The sequence below is a fragment of the Podarcis vaucheri genome, assembly GCF_965113315.1.
Source record: "Podarcis vaucheri genome assembly, chromosome: 1".
NCBI classification, from domain to species: domain Eukaryota; kingdom Metazoa; phylum Chordata; class Lepidosauria; order Squamata; family Lacertidae; genus Podarcis; species Podarcis vaucheri.
Genome location: NC_138759.1, coordinates 54,535,992 through 54,559,323, shown reverse-complemented (window position 1 = coordinate 54,559,323; position 23,332 = coordinate 54,535,992). Strand labels below are relative to the sequence as shown.

At 46.5% G+C, this 23,332-nt stretch overlaps 1 protein-coding gene and 1 long non-coding RNA gene across 3 annotated transcripts in view; one reads left to right on the top strand and one right to left on the bottom strand.

The window, feature by feature from the left end:
- Positions 1 to 23,332, bottom strand: part of LOC309535004 — a 654,277-nt gene that overhangs the window by 493,869 nt on the left and 137,076 nt on the right. The window lies entirely within an intron of this gene.
- CD82 (CD82 molecule) overlaps positions 9,194 to 23,332 on the top strand; it is a 71,880-nt gene continuing 57,741 nt past the window's right edge. The window contains exon 1 of one of the 2 annotated variants that reach the window (XM_082226497.1): positions 9,194 to 9,351. The gene's annotated coding sequence lies outside the window, so the exon portion shown is untranslated. The remainder of the gene's footprint in view (positions 9,352 to 23,332) is intronic. The other variant, XM_082226498.1, reaches the window with a different exon arrangement.

Here is a 23,332-nt window from a genome sequence, read left to right as displayed (position 1 = left end):
TTTCCCCCAATAATTCAAGACATTCATTTCATACTTTATGTGGCACTTTTTATGATTTAACAAATAATTTTTAACTTCACTATCGTAATGACTAATCAGTACAATGAGATTTAGAAGAATCCTGTATTAGGACTGCTAAAAATCTCTATAGCCTCTAAGAGCAGAATAATGTCCAAAATAACCTTCAGAAAGTGCACCCAGTTCTCCTTTTCTGTCTGAATTGCCTTTTGTAAGGAATCATAAATAAGTCCAACACTTTCCCTTTTTCTTTTCCAAGTTCTTCCATTTCATTGAAACCCTTTGATTTACTGTGAATATTTGTATATGCTTCAGAGATGTTTGTCGCAAATTTACAAGGAAAGCAAAATAATGACTTGGAATTTTTTTTGAATATGTTTTGATCAACATATTTGCCATTAAGAAGCATATTTAAAAACCAGTTACCAGAAAAATCGCAACAGTCCTGTGATGCACATTCTGAAAATCAGCATCTTCACCTTGTTGAGGTCCATGTTCAATTATTATAAATCTTAATTTGTCCATATTGAACTGAAAGAAAGGCAAGACCCAAATCGAGCTCATATGCACACAGGACTATGAACATTGTAAGTTTACTAGGAACAATGCTTGTATACGCTGTGTGTCGGGTGGGCTTTGCTTTGCTGCAAACATGCTCTTGCTTGCCACACACGTACATAAGAATGTAACATGAGCCTTCTGAATCAGCCCAATCAGTGGCGTAGCGTGGGGGGTGCAGGGGGGCCCGGCCGCACCGGGCACAACATCTGGGGGTTAGGGTTAGGGGGCACAAATCCATGGGTTAGGGGGCGCAAATCCACGGGTTAGGGGGCGCAAATTACTTGCCTTGCCCCGGGTGCTGACAACCCACGCTACGCCACTGAGCCCAATGCCCCATCTAGTCCAGCATCCTGTTCTTAGAGTAGCCAACCATGTGCCTGTGGAAAACCTGCAAGAAGAACATGAGTGCAATAACACTCTGCCCACCTGCATTTCCCAGCGACTGCTGTTCAGAGGCACACTGCCTTTGACAGTGGAGGCAGAACAATAGCATCAGGGCTAGTAGCCATTTTTGAGCTGTTGATGTATACTGAGAGCTGTGGCTACATCTCCTTCTTGCTACCCAGTTTCTGAAATCTTTGTGCAGTTACCACCCACCAGACTTTACACGTTGTTTTTGCTGCTGCTGCTGTTAATTGAGTTTATATACAGTGGTACCTCGGGTTAAGAACTTAATTCATTCTGGAGGTCCGTTCTTAACCTGAAACTGTTCTTAACCTGAGGTACCACTTCAGCTAATGGGGTCTCCTGCTGCCGCCATGCCGCCAGAGCACTATTTCTGTTCTCATCCTGAAGCAAAGTTCTTAACCCGAGGTACTATTTCTGGGTTAGCAGAGCCTGTAACCTGAAGTGTCTGTAACCCGAGGTACCACTGTACTGCCCTATACCCAGAGGTCTCAGGGCGGTTCACAGAAAAGATCACAGCATATATAATCAGAATAAAAACAACAACCCAATAATACCCGTAACCCCCCTCCCCTTAGAAAAGAGCCACATTTTAAGAGGGCATAGGATGTCAATCAAATCATCCAAAGGCCTGGTTAAAAGGGAACCTTTTTGCCTGGCGCCTAAAGGTGTATAATGAAGGTGCCCGGCAAACTTACCTGGGGAGACATTTGACACTCTGCCACTGCAGAGAAGGCCCGTTCTCATGTTGCTACCCCCCAGACCTCTCGAAGAGGAGGCACACAAAGGAGAGCCTCAGAAGTGAATCTCAGGGACCGGTTCATATGAGAAGAGGCGGTCCTTGAGGTATTGCAATCCTGAGCCATTTAAGGCTTTTGTTATTGCTGCATCTCCCCACCATAACATTCATTACTATCCATTTCCAATGATCTCACCTCACATAGAATTAAAGTGAGCAAGTTTTGTTCTTGTAAATAATGTGTATAATGTCTGTCCCCTTGGAGTGTCTAGGCTGTCTGAGTAATGGGTGGTGGTTCTAAGCTGAACTGAAAAGGGCCTTTCCCTTAAGCCCAGCTCTAGGAATAATGAAGGGTGGGGTGGGGGTGGGAAGAGGGTGCTTTAGATTTGCTTGACTGAAGGCTAGAGGATGTCAGATCTTACAGAACTTAGAACAGAAAGCATAGCTTAAGAATCACATGGCATATGGGGAAGATTTTAGAGAGAAAAAATAAGAGAAAAGCCTTTTAAAATCAGTGAATCCAAATATTGAAGCATGTAGAATTTTAGTTGGGGGAAAAGGGAAGGCAACTCATTATATAAACAGCCTTGGAGGCTATACACCACACCCCTCAACAGTATTTATAGGAACTCAAACACCAGATTCTGCTCTGTTCCAGTAACAAGAAGCCGAAAGCACCAGCCTGAAGATGACGAGTGAGACCTCGTCGAAACGTCGCACAGACACCCCGACTCTTACACGGGAAGACACCCGAAGACACCAAAACCTGCATATATATATATATATATATATATATATATATGCTTTCGTAAAATTTCTTTTTGCCTGCTTGAACAGACACTTGAATTTCGGAGTAAGGTTTGGAGAGAAAGAGCATCTTTGTTTTTAATTATGTTCCATATTGATAAACAGTTATATTTGTTTGCAGCTATATTTTGAATTGTTACAGGCAATGCAATTTTGTTGTGCATTTTGTCATTTCTGTGGGTTATGTTCAGGAATGTGGAAAGGCAGTATATCAGTCTAAAAAGAAATTAAACCTTTGGTCACCTGGTTGGATAGTTTCCAGGGAGCCTCACATATTTAGGAAACTGAGACAATTAAATGTCAGCCTCTTTAGAGAGCCAGATCAGTGCTTGGGCCAATGACAAGAAGAGCTCAATCTCAGATGTAAATGGTCTAAATGATCAATCAATTAAGAGGCTGCTCCCACCTCATTAATGTTTTCAGACTTGCCTTATAAAAGAAATGTTGAGTTTTCACCAGAGGTGTTATTGGGGGAAAGGGGATTAAAACAGAATGTCAAATGAAGATGAAGGTGAAGATATTTGGTTACAGTACCTGGTATTCTGGGTTGACCACAAGGGTGCATAATCACAAGACTCTCAAGGGGGAGCTCTTAGCCTACATCAGGCTCTCATACAATGCACTTGATTCCTGCAAGCTTTAAAAGTAGGGTGGCCAATGTTTAAAAACAACTTCTGTAGCTGTGTCTAAGAGTAGCCTGATGGGCAGACATTAACAGGTGTCATGGTAATCTCAATGCTGTTAGATGCTGAATCTGCTAATTTCTGTATAAGGTACCCCTGACCATTAGGTCCAGTCGCGGACGACTCTAGGGTGAGGCGCTCATCTCGCTTTACTGGCCAAGGGAGCCTGCGTTTGTCCGCAGACAGCTTCCGGGTCATGTGGCCAGCATGACTAAACTGCTTCTGGCGAACCAGAGCAGTGCATGGAAACACCGTTTACCTTCCTGCCAGAGTGGTCCCTATTTATCTACTTGCACTTTGACGTGCTTTTGAACTGCTAGGTTGGCAGAAGCAGGGACCAAGCAACGGGAGCTCACGCCGTTGCAGGGATTCGAACCACCAACCTTCTGATTGGCAAGCCCTAGGCTCTGTGGTTTAGACCACAGTGCCATATCAAACTGCAATTAGAAGCAAAACAGCAGGCCAGGCCTTTTTTTTTTCTGATCAGTTGACAACCCTAGTATCAAACAAAGAATGCAGGAGTTCTTCATGCACATATATTTTTTATATTCAAACCTTAGGGGGAGATTCTATTTATATGCATTCATAGCCTGCCTTCATTATGTGGTCTCAGGGCTCTGTATGGCTCTGTACAAACAAGAAGGTTATGATAGTAAATAGATGTTTGCAAGTGGTAACAGGAGTTAGGACATCAAGATATTCCACCCCATCCCCCAAATGAGAGGGAGAGCCAAAATTATATTCAATGTACATGTCCTAAGGCTTTTGAAATTTCTGCGGCAAGTATTAATGCACTAGTTTACACCCAAAGGTTTACCACACATCCAGTTGGCTCTGTATATTTAATGCAAAATGTGTGGTGGAAATCAAATATGAAGTGCATCTGAAGGCTTAAAATATTTTATGCAAATATTTAGCTACAAGCCTCAGCAAAGGACAAATCCCACATACATTAAACACCAAGCACTTTTTATTACTACCACACCAGTGCCAAGCACGTTTGTTTACAAGGGGAAGGTTTCCAGTCTGCGAAATCTTTGTCTTTCATGTTAAAAAGCGACGTTATTATTAATCCTGACACGTTCTGAACGTTCACCTTAAGGGAATTCTCACAAGTTCAAGTGAGGACGTAAACCCTTTTTCATGATTGCAGCATTTCAAACTGCCACAGGTAGGAGATTAAATAGGGTATTTAAAGGAGGCAGGGGATAACTTTACCAAAGAGATGATCAGTGTCTTCAGTCTATGACAGATCCTCCTCTGCCAGTCTGCACACTTCAGGGCAGATTCTCCCAACTACCTGTATAAAGGCCACTGCTTTTTCCCAGTACGCATAGTCCAGAGGGGGCCCAGACATGTTGGATACAGATTGCCTCAGGGACAGGGCCAGCCCACCATGGAGGCAGCCAGGATCTGGGGAGGTGAGGTTGGGGGGTGGGCAGGACACCCACCTGTCATCATTCTCTGTCTGGCTCTTGTCTAGCAGATATGAAATGTCTCAACAGTTGTTTTAGATTACTTTCTTTCGACAGAAAAACCTGTCAAAATCTTTCTATGATTTCCACTTTTAATTATTTTTATTTATTTACTTGATTGGGGAGGGGGCAGCTGCCCCACGTCCACCCCTCTGGCTACTCCCATGAAGCCCACCCATCAGATAAGGTGAGGCGATCACCTCAGGTGTCAGGATCCTCAGTAGATCCCAATGTAGATCTTTTTTGTGATGTAGATCTTCACTCACCCGCCTCTTCTGTCATGGGGAATGTAGCACCATTTTGTGGTTCGCCTCAAGTGCCAAAATGTATTGGACCAGCCGTGCTCATGGATACAAATAGAAAGGGGAAGAGCCTTATAGGAATTTGCATCTCTCTAAGCCAGATTTTCTGAGTGGGCTGGGACCCACCAGTAGGCCTTGGAATACTGTAGTTTAAAATGATATCTGGAAAATTACATTGTATGTATCCCTATCCTGTTTGTGTTTACTTGGGAAGTAAAGTTCTATTAGTCTTCAGCAGATCCTCTTCTTCCCCAGTAAGTGTGTACAGGATTCTGTCTTTATTGTCTCTCTCTGTGAAAACAATCTCTGGATCCTTATGATTTACTCTGTAGTAATTCCTTTCAGGAAAATAAACCTACTTTGGAATAAGAGATTCAAGGGCCAATGCCTTAACACCACAAGCATTAAGCAGTTTTGGAGTGAGAGAAGACCAAGAGGCAACACTTAACAATGGCTTTAAAGCAGGAAATGGAATATAAGTCTTACAGCCAAATAAGGAGGGAAGATGGAAAATAAAGATTTGTGTTTGAATTTGGCAAAAACATTAAGTTTGGCTTTATATCCTCTCCAAACAACTGGTTTAACTCAACTGTTTCCTCGATCTTTTTATGAGACATCCCAGACACGTATTATTAGCATTCTTGTTATAAATTTTAATAAGCAATTGATGTCCTAATAATAACCCCAGTTATATCAAAGGAGAAAGTTATGCACGCATTAACTTCTCTTATATTGCATTGGATTTAAAAACACTTAAGCATTGCTGAATTGTACCAAGTTTCTGTTTGGCTGCAATAGCCAAATCATTTTTACTCCAGCAGAGGGTAAGGCTTAATTAAATCTGCTCAGAGGCAAGTTCTATAGTGGAGTTAAACTCTCAGGTAGGCATTGTAATCTTGCAATCAGATCTGCATGATTTTTTATTCAAATTTATTTCTATTGATTTCAATGGAGCACACCCCCTGATAAGTTTGCGTAGGATCGCAGCCTTAAAAATACTGGAACAATTCTGGAGTAAATGAGTTAGATCCCTAGCTCTTATTAGAAGAAGGGTAGCAAAGAGTCTGCAGATAAAGCAGAAAAACTAGCCCATTTTAGCAGTTTCCCTCTGTTTATTAGTAGGCACAACAGGAACACAACAGGAAGTGAAGAAAGTAATTAAGTAATCTTACAAACCCAAGCATTTAATCATTATAATAAACACTCAATTAATGACAGTTATATTCAGGGCATCTTTTCAGCTGGAACTCGCCATTCAAAGAGAAAGAGTTCATAATGTTCATAGTGAGTTACAGCACCTCATTTTCTAGAAAAATAGCACTGGTTAAAAGAGGTTACCATGGCCAGGTGTGCAGAAACATTTAGGCACACAGGTTTTGCTCTTCAACAAACAAACATTCAATTCCAACATATTTCTTCCAAGCAAATTACCCTCAATCTGAGGAATGTGCTTTGCACATCAAGCTTTAGAGCTGGAACACGCAAATTGTCTATGCCTAGAGGAAACTAAGAATACTCCCACAGCTACTGCAAAGCCATCCTTTGGGAGAAAGAAGCTTGGAGAACATGGGTTGTATCCAGTGCTGCATGAGCAGAGTACTGTTCATACAGTGGGAGCTTTCCCTTCCTCTCCCTGGGTGCCCCCCAAATATGCTCCAAGTCCCCCCCCTCAATCCTCTAGGGCAGATTTTGAGGGTGTTCAAGGGAGATTCTGTTCCCAGCCACTGCACTCATCAGCAGGAAGTGCTCATGTTCCTTCTGTTCTGCCACCAGCCCCTTCCAGCACCCAAAACTGTGCACGTGTCAGCAGTCCTGATCCCATGCAAGTGGGGAGTTGCCTGTACTGCTCTTTATCCAAAGATCCCAGGGCAGGGTACAACATTAAGAACATAGTTTATGGAGCATAATATTAATAAATGCAATACAGAGCACAATAATAGTCAGCATAATTATAAAATAATCACATTTAACAGGCCATAGATTATTTAATGGCTGAAGGCCTGGGTAATGAGGAATGTTTTTGGCACCTAAAGATATGTAACGATGGTGGCAGGCAAGCCTCTCTGGGGACAGCATTACACAAGCGGGGGCCACATAAAAGGCCCGTTCTCGTATTGTCCCTCTCCAAGCCTTTCAAGGAGTGAAGACACAAAGAGCGGCCTCAGATGCTGATCACAGGGTCCAGTTTGGTTCTTAGTGGGGAGGTGGTCCTTAAGTTACTGAGGTCCTGAGCCATGTAAGGCTTTATAGGTCAACACCAGCACTATTGAATTGGGTATGAAAACTAACTGGCAACCAGGATTAAACCAAGAAAAAACCTTGGTTAGAGCTTGTGGTTTGTTGGGAGCAAAACGAAGAGGCAGGATTTAAACACAATGTTAAACCAAACCCTGGCTTAGCCTCTATTTGCACAGCAGGGGAGAAGAGCAGTGGCTATAATCTGGGAACTAGCACATTAGGCTTTTTGCACCACGTGATCATTGACTTCTATGAACTAATGCTGGGCCACAGTATGTGCAGACCGTCCAAGTGTCCCTATTTTCCATGGACACCCCTGATTTAGAGAAGCCGTCCCAGTTTCTGATTTGATCCCGGAATGCCCCACCTTTCCTTAGGATGTCCCTATATTCATTGGAGAAATGTTGGAGGGTATGGAGTTATCCAACCCCAGAGCCATCTGGAGGCAATCCTGTATAGGGAAGTATTTTCAATGTTTTATTCGGTTATTATATATTTTGGAAGCTGCCCAGAGTGGCTGGGGCAACCCAGTAAGATGTGTGGAGTATAAATAGTAAAATTATCATTATGGAATGGGACGTCCCTATTTTCATCAGGCAAATGTTGGAGGGTATGTATGTGTCCCAGCAACGTTCACAAATCTTGTTGGGGTGGGGGCTGGGAGACACACCAAAAATTGAATTCATTTTGGAGTGTGAGGGGTGTTCATTCTAAGAACGTTGTGGGAGTGGAGGCCTTGCCACTGAGTGCGAGGTGATAAATGATCTTTTTTTTTTCTCACAGCCCACTGAGGGCCAGATTCCACTCAGGGGTTGTTCACATGCCGATCCCAAATGCACAGATCATCCCCAATATGGGTTTGTTTGTTTGAACATGTTCCACTGCTGCTGTTTGAGGACTCGTTCTCTCTTTACTTTGCTTAATTTTGCTTTTCGTTTCTGCGAAAAGCTTGCTGTTGGTTCCCCGCCTCCGGCGCTGACTTTGCACTTCTCCTTGTACAGGACTGATGTTTGATGCGCTCCAATTCTCACACGATGCTGTTTCTTTGTGGGTTGGGTGCTGCTGGGGCTGGGGTGTGTGTGTCTCTCTGTCTCGTTCTGATTTGCTGACCCCCCCACCCCTAAATTCTGCTGCAGATGGACTGGGGTTTTTTTGGGGGGGGGAGTTCCTTTCGATGTGTCTTGGGTGCCACTTGGCTTTCCTCGCTTATTTTCCTTTCCGTTGACACGGAGATGTGGGTGATTTTGGCTTTTTCCACTGCTGCCTCTGCTGGTCTCCACTGTCCCTCGCCCACTCATTTTCTTTCCTGCATGTGCGTGTGGGGAGTTCTCCTCGCTTCCCGCATCTCGTGCTCCCTGCCTGAGCTTGCCCCGAGGCTTCTTTGTGCTGCTTGCTTTTCACCTTCTGCGACGAGGAGCAAGCTTGCAGGTAATCGCCCTGTGTCTTGAGGAACACCCCGATACTAGATCCCGGCTTTCCTTCCGCGTGCTTATTATGCGCTCCTTTGTTCTCCACCCTCCTTGTGCTCAGCTCTGACTAGTCAGCACTTTCCCAGAAAGGTGCACTTGGCAACTCTGCGGCAGGAATCGGGGAGCCTGGCCTCCTCTGCATGGCACGGTGCCACCCTTGCTCTCAAGGCTCCGCGCAGGCCCCTCCAGCCTCGCTCTCACCGAGGCTGCAGAAGCACATTCCCGGAGAGGTGCACTTGGCAGCCTTCCCTGTGCAAAGGCAATTGGGCAGCCTGAGCATGCTGCTCTCAGTCCGCATCCAGCCAGCCCACCCCCCAACTCCCCAGCCTTGCTGCCACAGGAGGTTGCAGAAAGCCCGGGAAGCCCAGGGTGAAAGGAGAATTCCCTTCCTCGCAGGATGGGCGGTGCTGCTGCTTCTGCCTGCTTCCCTCGGGCGAGCAGAGGGTTAAGCGTGCGAGGCGTCTCTGGGCTGCCCCAGGGGGTTGGCCGTTGCCGCCGCCGCCGCCGCCGACTCCTCCTGATCAGGAGGACTGGAAGCAGCTGGGGCGGAGAAGAGAAGCCAAGTCTCGCCGAAGCCACATCGCCTTGCATTTTCCGCGGCACGCGAGGCTGGGCAGGCGCTGCGCGTCGCTTGTTGTGCGTCTCCTGTTGCAGGTAATCGGGATTCGGTTCCTGCCTGCCGGTTCTTTACGACCAGATTGCAGGAGTATGTGAGAGGGGTGTGCGCGCGTGCGGGGGGGGGGGCTGCTCTGCGGTGGGTATCTAACGCGCTACATTGAGGAGCGAGGCGGGGGAGGGTCGTTGCTCCCTCCATTATTAGGTCGAGGAAACGTCTTCCCCCCTCTTCCGGATCTTTTGCTTGTTGGGGATACTTCTCCTTAGTGTTATTCCCTTCCTTCCCCCCGCCACCGTCCTCTCGAAATATTAGTTTTTGGACACGGCGATCCCACTGGGTTGATCGCCCCTCTGGGGTTCCCACGTGACGGGGTTCCTTCCCGCGTCGAGTTGTTATTAAGGGTTGATCCACTTTGTGTGGGCACCTGAGGATAAGGTTGGCGCTATTGTTTCGGGCGGGGGGGGGCCCGGGAAGAGGGGCCACGTCGTCACAGCGGAGAGCCAGTTTTGAGAAGTAATATTAAAACAGGAGTCGTCCGCCTATACGATCGCTTCCTCCCCCCCCCCCGCCCCAAGTCTCCTTTGCCTTCCTCCCCTTAATTCTACGCTAATGATTAATCTTTTCTGTTCCATTTCCTGTTGGCAGTGGTAGGTTTGCTGGGGGCATAAAGCAGTGGGAGGGGAAAGCTCTGGGTTGTGGGTAGATTTACTACTGATTTCTGGCAGAGTTCCTGCTCCTTTGAACGGCAGGTAGAAGTTCAGTAGGAGAAGACTTCCTCCTTTCACCGAGGCAGTGCTGGGAAATGTTTCCCTTGAGAGTGAAAGGGACTTTCCACCTCAAGGCTGTGTTTTTTTGTCTAAAGCCGGCTGGTTTCAGAGCAGCCAGCACCTATCTGGAATCAAGGTTCAGAGTCTTCCGCCCACATGAAGCCAGGCTGAATTTCTCTTCAGTCCTACAGTCCCTTTCTTGATCTGGAGTCTCATTCTGTCTGAAGTTGCCCTGTTAATCTGGAAGATTGAGAAGGTGGCATGTCCAGCTGTTAGAAAGCACCTCTTGCTGCATGGCATACCCCAAAACGTTGTGTTTTAGCTAGGAGGCAGAAGTTCAATATATGGCCATACTCCTGAGATGAGTGAAAAGACACCAGCTTGATGTGAGATGCGAGCAGCAGTGACGCAGCTGTGTGTCAGGCAGGTGGTGTCCTTGGACCGCAGAGTGGAAGAGCAAGCTGTGGGCATGGAGTATGACTGGGGTGACAGCTGGCTTCATGGAAACTTTTGAGTTGGGTTTGGTTTTTTTTTTTTGCAAGGGAAGTGATCTCAAAAATAGTCACTTTGGGGATTCATTGATAGAGGCTGGAGAGCAAAAGTTGACAAATCAGACTGTCTTGGAAGCAGTCAGACCACCCCTTTTGCAAAGGCTGCCAGCATGTGGCACTTAAGATGGACAGAGCTGCTGGTGTTGGGGGGACACAGTGATGGATTGTGTTATCTGTAAAACAATACCTTGGTCATCTATAGGCTCCCTTGAGAGCAAGCTCCTGTGGCAGTTGTGCTTAGCTTGGGTTTGTCTGTGTGTGTGTGTGTGCGCGCCATTTGTGTTTGGAGGGATGTGTGTGCAGGCATGACTCACCCAAGGAACTTGGGGTTTCTCAGAGTGTAATCAGAAACGTGTATTGTAAATAGAGGTGAACTGTTGAGAAGCCTTTCTGGTGTCGACTGCAGCTGTTGCATTCCAATGCACTGCCAAGTCTTTAGCACAGAGCTGTATTCTGGGCATGTCAGCTCTGCTGTGTTGCTATTTTATCGGAGAAGGAGAGAGCTTCTGCGCCCCTCTGCTGCCAGGATGTGATCTTGACTTACAGTGGTGCCCCGCAAGACGAATGCCTCACAAGAAGGAAAACCCGCTAGACGAAAGGGTTTTCCGTTTTTGAGCTGCTTCGCGAGACGAATTTCCCTATGGGCTTGCTTCGCAAGACGAAAACATCTTGCGAGTGTTCCGATTTTCCCCCGCTCCCCCCTTTTTCTAAGCCACTAAGCCGCTAAACCTTTAATAGCCTCTAATCCGCTAAACCGCTAATAGCGCTAATCTGCTAATAGGGTTGCTTCGCAAGACGAAAAAACCGCTAGACGAAGAGACTCGCGGAACGGATTATTTTCGTCTTGCGAGGCACCACTGTATTGTGTTCTACAGCGGAGGATGTCAAAGTGACTGTGCTTTGGATGGATCTGGCCAAAGTAATTGACCTGTTGGTTGGATGTTCAAGCATGATTTGCAAACATCACCCTTCCAGTTCCTTCTGAGATGGTACCATGTGTGCTGTACCATGTGTGTGGGAACTGGGACATAGTGGTAGTAGCATACTTGAGCAAATTCTCGGGCAGGGCTGGGGAAGACTATGGGCTAATCTTGCCCTGCCAGGGTCTGGTAAGGGCAGGGCTTCAATGGGTAGCTTGAAATGGGCTCCCAATTGTTCCTTTGTTGGGGCAAGGATTGCTCTTGCTTCCCCTTCAGAAGAAGAGTTTGGATTTGATATCCCTCCTTTCACTCCCCTTCAGGAGTCTCAAAGCGGCTAACAATCTCCATTCCCTTCCTCCCCCACAACAAACACTCTGTGAGGTGAGTGGGGCTGAGAGACTTCAAAGAAGTGTGACTGGCCCAAGGTCACCCAGCAGCTGCATGTGGAGGAGCGGAGACGTGAACCCGCTGATGGCCAGGAGGAGTGTGCCTTGCTGAAGGAGGAGGAAGCAGTTTTCCTTGAATGGAGACTGCTTCTCCCTCTCTGTGCTGCTCTTTGAAGCGGCCCCTTTCAACTTCCAAAACCAGGAGTCGAAAGGAGCAGCTTGCATAGGACCCAGCTTGGCACACACAGCCAAAGAAAGCAGCTCATTTTGGAAGCAGTTGCATTTTGGAAGGACCGACTGTGCATGGGACTCCTCCTGCAGACAGCTGGTCCATCCAAAAGGAATTAAAAAAAAAATATCCAGAGGCTGAAACAGGAGCAGGGGCTGCGTGGGTGTCTGAAAGCCCATTGCAAACCGCAAAACGCTTTCAAACAGCCTTGGAAGTCCTAACAATTGGGGCTTCAACGTGCAGCATCACCTGATGTCATAGTGATGTCAGGTGATTGACAGGTGTGCAACCTGGCCACCTGACACATTTGGCCTACATAGCAGTGGGGAGACAGCAGAAAATGTTCCTTGGACCCTGCCCCTGTTCTATAAGAGCTTCACATGGATTTGGGATAGCAAATGATTTTGCCGTCAAGAAGACAGATGTTTTTGAATGCTGGTTAATAATATAGGGTGGCTGCTTGCACAAGGAAATTTCTGAAGTGCAGTATGCCTCATCTCATCCTGGTCTCTGCTTGAGGCACACAGCAGTCTTGATGGGGCATGAATGTGATGAGCATACTTGGGCATGGAAGTCTGTCTCTTGTATGAGAGGAAACATCTCCATATAAACTAGGTTTCCTAAAGGCATCTGGCTGGTCAAAGGATACTGGACTAGATGGGCCTTTGGCCTGATCTCCTCCTCCTCTTCAGTTCAGGTCCCTTGAAGTCCACTGAACATCTTACTTCCTTGCTCGGCTACATACGTTCTCCTAATATGCGGGATCATGTGTTTTTGGTTTTTTAAATTTCCCCAGCCCTTGTACATACCAGGTTTTCTCTTTCTCTTCCAGTGAACCCATGCCTTTCATTTGTGGCTGTACTCAAATCTCCATATGTTTTTTACTTGCTATGCTCTGGTGCCAGGGACTGAATTATCTCCTATGAATGTAGTGGTGGCTTGAACTGGATGATGATGAATCTTCTCTGCCTCTCATATGGTTGCTCTTGTAGTCTTGGGTGCCTCTTGGCTGAGAGGTCCAGCGTGCCACAGAAGCATAAAGCTGAAGTGGAAACTTCAGGAACTAATGGCTGGCTGCGCTGTTTTATGGACAGACTTGGGCACTGGCCAGTGCTGGATACTTCCAAGGAAAGTAACTGCTGCATGTACATCACGCAAGGCAGAACTGTACTATAAAAGCACATGCCAGGCTTCCAGACCACAGAAACTGTTACTAGATGCTGCCTGGTGAACCTACATGGGCTCCTGGTTTTTGATGGCATGCAGGACTTTGCATTAGCAAGAGGGGTACTACACGAATAAGCACTCCTCCTTTACTCAAGCATTCCTATTGAGATACTCAGTTATTTTGGAAACACCCCACACTCCTGTGCATACTAGTGTCAATATTTCCAGTTTGCACTGAAATAAATGGAAATGTGTTTCCTGCAATGCATGTGTCAAATAAAAGTTCTAGTATTTGCTGTAATCTTACTGAGGAGGAGCTCCAGACATCTGCACGTGTACCTAAACTGGACACACATACACAGTGCTTAAATTCCTTCATTCTCTTACAGCAGAATATATTACTCCTAAATGGAGGTATTGGAGCTGCACTCTGCAGCATTTTGAACTCCAAAGCTGCTGCATTTATTAAAAAAAACAAAAAACTGGAAGTAGCACAAAAGTGAAAAATAACGCTGCAGTGTCTTTACTGATATTAAATGTAGCCTCAAACTGGTCCAGTGTCCAAATGCAAGAGAGATCCCAAGTGACTTAATCTGCAGTTTGTTTAAGCCCATCTGTTTTTGAGTAAAGAGATCCTTAGCACTTCTGCAGTGCTGTATGCTATCAAATGGAAAGCGAGTTCTCTCCAGTTCTGCTCCCCCCCCCCCCATTGCAGCAGCCTGGATCTCTATGCAGGCACAGATTTGTCTGCGATGTACACTTGGCCAGAGAAGGGAGGGAATAATAAACTGCCTAACTTCAAGAGCTCACATTAACATGAAGGTAGCTGAGAGATTCTGGAAAGTTTTTATATTCGTCTACTGTGTACTTTACCTTTATGCCTATTATGTGTAAGGAAATCTAGGGGGGAGGAGAGGGGGTCTGCATACCTCAAAAGGGTTTGAGATCTCACAACATTGCTTATGAACAATGGTGAGCTAAATTACCTGCATGAGAAATTGTGTGAACAAGTCCTTGGTAGATTTGGCACAGGTCCTAACTGCTGCCAAGTATTAGGTCTTTACAAAGCTTCAAAGTCCCAGCTGAACCCCTGGCATCCTTCTTGGTCGATTCAGCACAGTGATTGGCATTCTGATTCCAAGAGTGAGCAAGGCTGCTGCCTGTAGCCTCAATTCCTCCATATGTATTGTTGAAAGATTCATGGACCTTATTATATCATCTTTACCTTCTTTAGCGTGCCCTGTCCCTTCTTCCAGTCCAGGGATCCTGGAAAAGAAACGGTGAAGTATCGCGATGGAGAGGTTCTGTTTAATGTTCATTCTCTTCCAGTAGGTGTTGCTTTAAATAGAATAAGAATTCTCTCATCTTTTACCAGCTGGGGTAAGCTGGTTAAAAAAAGAAAAGAAAAGATTTGTACTGTAGGAGGTGACAAGTGAAGAACCACAGGACCGTTGTGCAGCACAATATTAGATTATGATGCCCAACTGGACCTTGTCAGTGGGGGGGAAAAACTGCTCATGCCTCTTTCCACAGCATGGCGCCCTTGATGTTGTACTAAAAGTTCCACCAATTTTTCCATTGTCCATGCTAGCTTGGACTGATTGAAGTTCAAAGCATCTAGAGGACATCAGGCTGGGGAAGGTTTGCCTGCATTGCATTAGCAGCGTTCCACAGAAGAATAGTTAAATGTTTCCTCAAACTGTGTGTGTTCTTTGCCTCTCCCATTCCTGTGTTTCAAGGATGGTAAAGGTCTAACTTCCACTACATGGAAAAACTGTCCTGGGAATGAAGCGAGAGATCATCTCGGCCCCTTTAGGGTCAGAGCTCAAGCTGACTTTGGCTGTTCCCCTGACTATTGTGTGCTGAGCTCTCTGAAGGCCAGCCAAGGCCGTACCTAATAAAATCTATAAACATTTCCTGTGTATGCAGTTCTCTGGCTTAAATGAGGACTGGGGTGGGGACATTTTATTTTGAGCAAGGTGGTTGTTGTGTAGATCTGGAAGAAGCTTGAGCTTAATCCCTTGGGCCTTACCCCTAGAGATGCAAAGGCCCTCCATATCTTTACCCATCCCATACTAAAATGATTTCTAAGCACTTGTCCCTTTCGTTGCATACCACCTGTTTAAAGGTAAATTGTGACCAGCTTGGAGCAGGGACCAGTCTTCTTGCTTACACACAAAGAATTAATTTGGATCCTGTCTTATTTCAATAATAATAAATCATACTATGAGCCAGCCTTTCCCAACCTTCCATATGTTGTTGGACTACAACTTCCATCAGCCCTAGTACTGCCTACATGGACTAGCAGTGGCTCTCTAAGTTTTCAGAAAGGGGGCGTTTCCAACCCTACCTGGAAATGTCAAGGCTTAATCCCAGCTCCTTCCGCGCACATGGCGTGTACTCTGCCACTGAGCTACAGCCCTTTCCCATTGAGTTTAAAGCCTTGGCTTGCAGTAGTTCTTCAGGCTGGTGTCATTCCTATCACTTGCTTCCTGGCCTGTTTTCAACAGGAGCTGCTGGGGAGTAAACTGAGGACTACTTGCATGTATGACTGTTTAATGCCTGCTTGTAGTCTCCTATCAACATTTTGTAAAACAGCTTAGCAGTCTTGTGGTTGGCTGTAGCCATTCCTATAATATGCTTCAAGAAAACTCAACCCTTATTTCAAACACCATGTAAACTGCAAATGGTTGAAGTTGTGGAGTTATCATTCAGCTTTTGCAGAGCCAGAATTAGCATACATACATACAAAGGAGCAAGGAAGGAGATGAGATATAGCATGACCCGGGGGTGCCAGTTTGAATAAAATATTGCTGGGTGGCCAGGTAAGCCCCATCGTACATAATTGATCGTATGACACAGCGCACACACGCCATTTGAATGGCAATGCCCACTAGCTTTGAGGGGGCCTGCACCCCTCAAATATTTTATTGGGGCCGAAGTGACCTTGGCCCCATGGAGTTGGCTCCTATGGCACACCCCGTTCACATGTGCCTACAAGGCAATGTGGAAAGGTGTTGAAGTCTGCAGGAACAGTGTCCTGATCTCACCATTTGTTTACAAGAACTTGCACTGGCTGGTCCTAAACCTGCCCGTCAACCTGGTGCCCTCCACATGTTTTGGACCCTTAACTCTCACCAGTACCATCCAGCATGACTACTGGTCAGGGATGGTGGGAGTTGTGTCTTTCAGATGTTTTGGTTACCATGCTGGCTGAAATACGTTTACGCAGGAGTGTGCTATCTGGGCCTGTATTCTGAAATGTAACATCTCCAAGCCCTTCCATACCCATCTCTTCCTTGTTCTAGCCTTAAGCCTAACCACTCATGGGAAGGCGAAGTGAATTCAGAAGTCTGTCCACTTCCCACCTGCAAAATTTTTGAGTTTTTGTGGCTATAGAACTTAAATGGAAATACAGTGGTACCTTGGGTTAAGTACTTAATTTGTTCCGTTGGGCCGTTCTTAACCTGAAACTGTTCTTAACCTGAAGCACCACTTTAGCTAATAGGGCCTCCTGCTGCCGCCGTGCCGCTGCTGTGCGATTTCTGTTCTCATCCTGAAGCAAAGTTCTTAACCCGAGGTACTATTTCTGGGTTAGCGGGGTCTGTAACCTGAAGCGTATGTAACCTGAAGCGTATGTAACCTGAAGCGTATGTAACCTGAAGCGTATGTAACCCGAGGTACCACTGTACAAGTGTTCAGAGCTGTGTTAAGAAGTTGTCTAAGCAACTTGGATTACTTCAGAATTCAGCAATGCTAACTTAAGACCAAAACACCTACTGAATAAGTTGTAAAGAGAAGAATGCAATAGATCACAAGAGACGCGTCAACAGATGAAGGATTTGCCCATGGATGATGAGAAACACCTGTGCATAATCTGCATGTGCTCATTTAGGAATCTTGGGTTGTTTTCTTTGTCCATAATTACTAGTATGATAGTTGGGGCTGTGGGCAAAATAGTGTTAAAGTCCTGTTATGGAAAGCTTCAGCACTTGCCGCGTGCAGGAAAGGGAGCTTCATATGGCAATAATTAAAAGATGCATGTGTGAAAGACAGTTGGCTGTGCAAAACTTCCCTCTTCCCCTGCAGGGGAACAGTAAGGAACCATTTTAGCCTCCGCTAATTGTCTAATAACTCCCAGATCTTTGGCTAGCTTGTAAATATTTTCCAAATGAGAGTTAAAGCAGCAGCAGTGAGGAACTGTAGTGAGCTATGTTGCTAATGTTGATTTTAGCAGAGACACTTAAGTCAGACAACATTGTGAGACAACTCAGATGTCTCAAGGTAGGGTCACCACTATAATTATTAAATTCCAGATTTTGCACCCCTCCCCTCCAAAACAGAGGAGTTGGGTGCAGAAGATGGGGGTGGGAGGAGGCTGGAAAAGGGAAAATGCTGGAAAAAGAATTGGCCAGCACAGGAAACCTCGTTCTGCCTAGACTAAGTTGTGTAGATCATTAGCAGACGGGATCTCTCTGAGAGTGAGCAGTGGGGCAGAAACAGGGAGGGAGAGATTTTCCTCCTGCACTATTTAGCATGTGGGTTTTCTTTTGGCTTCTTTCAAACTGCTGAAGAATGCAATGTCCCCTATGCCTTCCATTCTTTGCTTCAGCCGTTTGCTTCCTGCATTCACCGGTATGAATTAACAATGTATTTTTATTCAATATTTAAATTAAGCTAAATTGTTTGCAAGAATTTCTGAGAATTTGTCTTTTTCCCCCTGCCACCCCAAATCTGTTGGAGAATTCCACCCCCCCACACACACCCCAGAGACTATTTGGAAGATATGCCTCTCCCTCCCCAATTTTGCTCCCTAAAAATGGAATGGATAATTTCTGGGAAGCCATTTTGGTACACACACACGTGTGCTATAATGCTATACGTATTGTATATGTATATATACCATACATTCAATATACAGCATTATTGTAGTGTTGTATGTGGGTGCATGTATAGTATTCTATATTGTGCTGTTTTGGCACCATCATAATATAGCTTTCCTTTTCCTCTGTCTCTCCCTCTCATCCCTTTCTTGCTTCTTTCCTTCCACACATATAGGGCTGCATGAAGAAAGGGAAAGCCTGGATCAGGCCTCTGAATAGTTCTGCCATTTTTTTCTCCCTGCTCCCTGAACTGTCATCAGGGAAATTGTCTAGTGTCAAACATTACTTTATGGAGAATGCAATACTCATTTGTCTGCACTATATACAGCCGTACTTCAGAAGTCGAATGGAATCCGTTTTGGAAGTCCGTTCGACTTCCAAAACGTTCGGAAACCAAAGTGCAGCTTCTGATTGGCTGCAGGAAACTCGTGCAGCCAATTGGAAGCTGCAGAAGCCCCAGTGGGCATTTGGGTTCAAAAAATAGTTCGCAAAGCAGAGAACAGTCACTTCCAGGTTTGCGGCATTCGGGAGCCAAAACGTCCAAGAACTAAGCTGTTCAAAACCAAGGTACGGCTGTATTTCACAACCTTGTAATGTTGGCTATAGACTAAATTTGCTCCATCCTTTTCAAAACGTCTCTCTTAACGTGCAAGTTCAGTTGCCCATTTCATAGCCATCTCATCTTAAGGAAACAAATTCTGAATATAGCAGCTCCCCAAGACACTTGTTCCACTTTCATGGGGTGATGAGTGTTTCTGAGAGTGGGGATTTCTGGCAAAGTCTCAAGCAGGCATCCTTATAGTGCTATCAGTTGTGAGGCAGAACAGTGGTGGTGCTCTGGGCATTGAGTCTGGGGTTGGAACAGTGGCAGCCAGCAGCTAATTAATACTAGAACTGAGGGGAGGAAGGCTTGCTTGGCTGAGAGATCTTTATAAACTGGTTTGAGCTCCAAAAAAACCTCCCCTCCTCCATGTTTCAGAGGGGGGGTGCAGAGTGTTTATTGGATGGGAGTATGCCTTTGCAATGAACTACTGCAATTGAGTTTATATCTCCTGTCTTGTTTTGGTGTGTCCCCCATTGCTCAGTGGCAAGGGCTAGGAGCATTGACTCGAATACCAAACTGTTCTTTCCCCACCCATAAATTCCTAGCAAAGGCAATTTATTTGCACTGGTGATATCCTATAGCAAAATCTGAAGAACTGATTGGATGTATAGCATTACCAAAGCTGAAAGCTAAAAAGGGACATTTATTAACTTCAGCTGTTTAAAAATACAAAACACGGACAACTACACAGAGGTGGTATTTTTTTGTGCTCCCCAAAGTCCCCTTCTTACTCTGGAAAAAAAAACATGGGTGAAAATTGATGCAGCTGTGAATATAGTTTCATTGGTATTACAACATGCTGCTTTAACACCAAATGTGTTGCACAATGCTCTTATATTACTGCTGTTCAAGGTAACCTTTGCCTGTGTTAAATTCAACACTTGGAATGTTATAAAACTGCTATATCCGGCTAGCTAGTAGCTTGCTGTCTTTAATAGGGCCCATTTCATACCTACATCTCCTAATGCAAGCCTGCTCAAATCTCACGTTCTTGTCCCAGTCTTCACTCAGACCACTTCGTTTGACTGAACCGAAGATGCTGGCTGAAAAGGGTTCAGCTGCATGTAGTATGATCAGGGTTGTGTTCCAAAGCTCCCTTCAGCATGGCCAGGGGCCAGTGTGGATGGGAGTTGGCCTCTTACATCTGGAGTGCTGCAGGTTAGCCACCCACAGCGAGACAAAGCACCCACCATGATACTGTTTCTACTGGCCAGTTACAATGATAGTAAAGGTGTGCGCAGGTCACTCTATGGCCAAATTATTTCTTTCCTCTGTCACTGAACAATTAGAAACTTCAGTTTGCTCATAGCTGGAGTTAAGTATCACACATTCCTGGGCCAGGGAGCTTGTGCAGCCTGCTTCTGAGGAGACCAGCACTCACCTGGAGTGTGTTCTGATTTGCCTTGTGTGCTTACTTGTTTTGGCTTGAGCTTAAATAGTAAACTGCCCAGAATGCCCTGGCAGAAAGGCAGTAAATGCCGTTAGTAAGTAAATAGGATTGGGCTATAGACGTGTTGCCTGTAACAATTGCTCTCATTAATCTTCCCACCTGACCACAGCACCCTGGGTGCTGCTATTCCTGCTACGTTGTTGCTCCTCTGCCACACTTTATGCTGGATGGAACTCTAAACTACAAAGTACAGTTGTACCTTGGTTGACGAACGCCTTGCGACTCAAATGTTTTGGCTCCCGAACGCCACAAATCTGGAAGTGAGTGTTCCAGTTTGCAAATGTTCTTTGGAACCCGAACATCTGACATGACTTCTGATTGGCTGCAGGAGCTTCCTGCAGCCAATCAGAAGCCGTGCCTTGGTTTCCGAATGTTTTGGAAGTTGAACAGACTTCCAGAACAGATTCCGTTTGACATCCGAGGTACCACTGTATGTGGGGTCTCTCTCTGTGTGTGAACTTAAGCAGGGAGAAGTCAACCACTGTGGATATTAAATGGCTTTAATGAAGTTCAGGGAACAAGAATACATGGGTTAAAAATGGAACTTGTCCAGTGAGGAACATTTGACAGAAGAACATGATGCAAATTTAACAAAGGAATAAATATGAAGATACCTAACTTACCACTTTCTAGTCTGTAATGTCCCAGAACCAAAGTTAGCAGTGCCTGTCATTTGCTGGCAACAAATGCTCTGAGACTGGCACTGGGGGGCTTTGTGATGAGGTCTCCATTCTAGGTGTGACTTCTGGAGTGTCTTGCTTTCTAGATGGGTTGTTGGGATGTTCAAGACGCTTATAAGGGTTATGGATAGATGGACTTTTGTGCATCCATGGAAGAAGCATATTCTCCAAGACTTCTGTCAGGGAACTGACATCGGAGGAAAGGGAAGTGGTAAGGCTCCCAGAGACTGGGAGAGAGTCAACAGCCAAAGCAGGGACCAGCAGGGGGAGCGCGGGGTCTCTGGAGGAGGATCTCAGTAATGCTGAGAGAGACGCAGCAGCCCAGGCAGGAAGCAGCAGGGGAGAGAAAGGGGTGAGAGACACTTCGAGCGAAAATAGCGGGGAGGTGTCAGAAGCAACTGCAGGGAGACCCATACTTCGCCGGAAGCTGCCACGTCGTGAGTCCAGGAGACGCGTTTCCGTTAAGGAACTTCTTTGCTGGAAGCGCTTCCGCAGACAGCCACTGTCAGACTCTACTAGTGACTAGAGCAGACATGTCTGAGGAGCTCTGTCACACACAGAGGTTTGTGGGGTCGCACAAACTCTGAAGGGGCACAATTTTAAGCACAAGCAGCTAACCATCCCCTGACAGCAGTCTGACAGCAGTCTGACAGTCTCTGTACGCTGCCTGTGCAGGAGAAAGCATCATGAGCAACCCAGTCGGAACCGGAGACGCAGGGGTTGGAGCTGGTCCAAGCTTGGAAGAAAGGTATCAAGCTCTGGAGGTCCAACTTGCGCTGCAGACGGCGAGGCTCGAGGAGAGAAGGGCTCAGGATGCTGACAAAAAGGGGAGAACCACTCAGTTCCCCAGAAAGGTACCAGGATTGGTGCAGAAGTTTGGGGGGGACCCCAAGGATTACCATGCCTTTAGGACTGAGATGCAATATGCTCTGAATGTGCAGTTTGATGAGTTCCCTGATGAGGAATCGCGAGTTGCGTTCGTAATTGGGCATCTTGAGAAGGGGGCGCGGGACTGGGTTCGACCCCTGATGGCAACGCACAACGATATCCTAAAGGACACTATGAAATTCTTTCGTGCAATGGATATCATGTTTTCCAGCGATATTGAGGAAGGGGTGCTACGCAGACAGCTAATGGCTTGCAAGCAGGGAAGCAGATCTGTCCGTGAGTACGGGACTGAATTTACCATGCTGATTCACAGATTGGGGTGGGATTTATCGGCGGCACCCATTCAGATGCTATTTGAAGAAGGTCTTTCTTCAGCTGTGAAAGACGAGCTGGCCAGGAGCCCCAGGGCGGGGTCTATGGATCAGCTGACCAAATCTGCGCTGACCATTGGAGCGCGCCAGGAGGCAAGAGCCTTGGAGAGGCGGGAAGGGAGAGGGGAACGTTGGAAGGAGTTACGCATTCCAGACATTCCTGAGCCAGCTTTCCCGCCGGCAGAGCCGATGGAAATCGGAACAGCCCGCGCGCGCGCAGTTTCAAAGCCCAGTGAGGGGGCGAAGAAGGAGGGAAAGGGAGCCCGGAAATGCTATCTCTGCCAACAGCCAGGCCACTTTGCCAGAGTCTGCCCCCAGAGGAAGGAATGGCAAGGGATGGTGGGAGCTGTTGAGGGGGAAGAGCAGGGAGAAACGGAGCAGGTAAAAGCCAACGCCTGGTTGCCAGCAGGGCACTGCAGCCAGGCCAAAGAGCAGTGAAAGTGCCCCTTCCCCAAGTGCCAGTGCCAGAAGCTCCTCGACCTGCTCTAGTGATTGAAGTGTCGCTAGAGCTGCAAAATGGACACCCCCTAAAAATAAAGGCGCTGTTGGACTCAGGCAGCTCCTGCAATTTCATGAGCAAGGAGTTTGCTGCTGAGCACCAGATACAGACTATCCCTTTAAGCAACCCCCTGCAGGTGACCACGATTGATGGCAGGGAACTGTTGGGAGGAGGCGTCAGCTTGCAGACCGTCCCAATGATAATGAGGGTGGCAAGGCACACAGAACTGATAGCGTTTAATGTGGCCACCTTGGGAGGCGCTCCCATTATTTTGGGAATGAGCTGGCTAGCCCTACATGATCCGCTGGTGGGCTGGCATCAAAGAGTGGTTTCCTTCGGTTCCGCACACTGCTTAGAACACTGCAGGGCGGAAAAGGGGTCAGCAGGGGCCCAAGCCACCCTAGCAGGGACGGAAGTGATGGAGAAGGGGAAGGTGCCACCACAGTATGCTGATCTCAGCGACGTGTTCAGCGAGAAGGAAGCGGACCAACTACCCCCGCATAGGCCCTTTGATTGCCAGATCAATTTACTCCCTGGAGCACAGCTTCCTGTAGGCAAGTTGTATGCCATGTCAGACAGGGAGATGCAGGAGTTGCGAGCGTTCATTGACAAGAACCTGAAGAG